We start from the raw sequence: 2,926 nt of genomic DNA on the forward strand, positions 1-2,926 counted from the left end.
AACTAAAAAATAATAGTTTGGTACTCACCAAAAAGATTAAACTTTATCAGCTCCAAAAAAATATGTGCGTCCACTTCGGTAATAATTTTTACATTTCCTGAATTTTCTTACTTAAAACAATGGCGGAGAAGGAAATGAAGTTAAAACAAAGTTTCTTTAAACAAGTTATTGAGCCTTAAAAATACTTAGTTTTCGTTGCACACACAATTTCATTTTTCACTTATTGCTTACTATGACTTTTGGATACCGTTATGTTTATATGTAGCCAAATTTTATCAAACAAAGTTGTATTTACTCTTAAGTAGACAATATTCTTGCATATTTGATAAAAATTTTATTGAAAAATTACAAACAAAAAATTTAACTAAATTACCCTAGCTTTGCACATTGGACCACTGTGCGTCGTTTGAAGCATATATATAATGATTAATTTTTGTTTTCACAGTCGCATCGGGAACAAGTGAGAAAGACGTGCAAAAATATCAGCGGATAAATAGTCTTCAATCTCTTATTTAAATCGTGGTTCTTCTTCTTATAAAAAAAAAAACGGTTTTTGATTAACAAGTGACAACAACAAAATCAACATATAGTGATATATTAGAAGCAAAATAACTTGCATATATCGTTTGCTGTAAGCACAAGTATACAAAAACAACAAATTTGAGTTGAGTAGAAACAACAAAAGCAACTAAACTTGACCCACCGGATATTTGGAGGAGAAATCCTCCAAATAAAGGGGAAAACAAGTACCTGACCATAACAATAACTGATAATGAGAATCTTTCTGGACTCTCACCAAAACAAAAAACACGTGCTGTGTTTTACTTGTCAAAACAAAAAATGTTATCCAGGCCAATAAGCTTCTCAAACTTACATCTATGCATAACATACCCGTTACAGTATCAATGCATAGGTCACATATTTTTCAAAGGGTGTCACTTACTGTAATGACCTGCGCGGCATTGCTGAAAGTATCACTTTAGAAGAATTAAGAACAGAAAATGTTACTGAAATAAAAAAAAATCCTTAAAAAGCAAAACATTGACCTCGTAGAAACTGGTCTTACAGTTCTCACATTTAACTCCACAATATTACCGGAATCTATTAATATATTTATATTGGTTATGAAAAAGTCAAAGTGCTTCCTTATATCCCACTGCCCATAAGATGTAATAATTGTCTACGTTATGGCCACATCAATAAAACATGCAAAAACAACCAACTATACCCTTCAGCAAAATTTAGGGACAGTCTGGCAAAGCGTTAGTTCCGCCCTACAAATTTCAGAACTGTCTCTGAACTACTGCAAAAGGGATGCATAGCTCGACGCTAGTTGCANCCCTACAAATTTCAGAACTGTCTCTGAACTACTGCAAAAGGTATGCAGAGCTCGACGCTAGTTGGGCTGTCATCAATGTTACTCATCCTGGTTATGTAAAAGTTGACTAAAGATGCACAAATATACCATACTATAGTATTTTTTCGATTTTCTTACACCCTAAAACTAATAACAAGCTGTTTTTGATTATTTAATTATGTAATTCTCTAGTTTATGGGGCAACTCTAAAATATTTCCAAAAAAGTCGTTATTGGTAACATTAATGTTATTTTTATAAATATATACGTACGTATAAAATTCAATGCAAAATATAACCATACAATTTAGTTCAGTTACACTTAACACCAAAAGTCTGCGTTTCTTTCCATTTCTTTTTTAAATATTCACAGTATATTGAGAGTTAAAATTTGTTTATTATTGTTTTATAAAAATATGATCATGCTTAAAACAAAATAATATAAACCGAGTTTAAAAACTTTATACAAAATAAAGTTAAATTTAACGATTTTTCATCAAATTTTTTTACCTTTAATCAGATTAAAAAAAAAATTAACTAAAGTGGTAAACAATCTCTCTTTGAAATGGGGTGCTATTGATATGAACGATACTGTACATACGTAAATATATCACTGAGCACCCGAAATGTGTAGTTATGCGGTAATTTTTTTTAATTTCCAATGTTTTTTATTTTAAATATTTTTTGTTAAGTTTTTTATCTAAGAACTATGTCTCATACTTCATTCTTCTTCTTCTTTATTGGCGCTGTANTTTCCAACGCAGAGGAGGCCTTCCTCTTCCTCTGTTACCAGCATCGCGGCCCGCGTTGAATATTTTCAGAGCAGGAGCGTTTCTGTCCATCCGAACGACATGGCCAAGCCAGCGGAGCCGCTGAATTTTAATTCGCTGCACTATGTCTATATCGTTGTAAAGCTCATACAGCTCATCGTTAAATCGTCTGCGATATTCGCCATCACCAACGCGTAAAGGTCCGTAAATCTTTCGCAGAATCTTTCTCTCGAAAACTCCAAGAGCCGCCTCATCAGATGCTTTCATTGTCCATGCCTCCGCGCCATACACCAGCACAGGCATGATGAGGGACTTATAGAGTGGGATCTTTGTACGACGAGAGAGGACTTTACTTCTCAATTGCCTACTCAGCCCAAAGTAGAACAGTAGCAAAGTCATACTTCATAAACCATTTAAATTCAAATTCCTAACTGTGCTGCAAATTTGACAGAACTCTAAAAAACTGTCTTCAAATCTCAAACTTTTTAATCATAGATTTTTTTAAATATTTCGAGTATTCTGTTTTGTAGCCCATACAATTTTAGTGTAGTAAAGTGTAATCTTGCATCTTAAACGAAAATATTTAAATAAGAGAATATATTCAAGTAGTGCGTAGAATGAGTTATAAAAAATCAGCGCGATTAATTATTCTAAAATTCAATGGACTATAGAACTGCATATTTATAAACTCTGATTTAAAATATTGAAGTTTTTACAACAGTTTCTAGAATTCTACTAAATTTCCAACACAGTTAGAAACGTGAATTTATTTGTTTATGTTATAATACTTATGAGCCATCC

Source organism: Rhagoletis zephyria, unplaced genomic scaffold (genome assembly GCF_001687245.7).
Source record: "Rhagoletis zephyria isolate East Lansing unplaced genomic scaffold, Rhagoletis_zephyria_1.1 Rzeph_scaffold_00226, whole genome shotgun sequence".
NCBI classification, from domain to species: Eukaryota; Metazoa; Arthropoda; class Insecta; order Diptera; family Tephritidae; genus Rhagoletis; species Rhagoletis zephyria.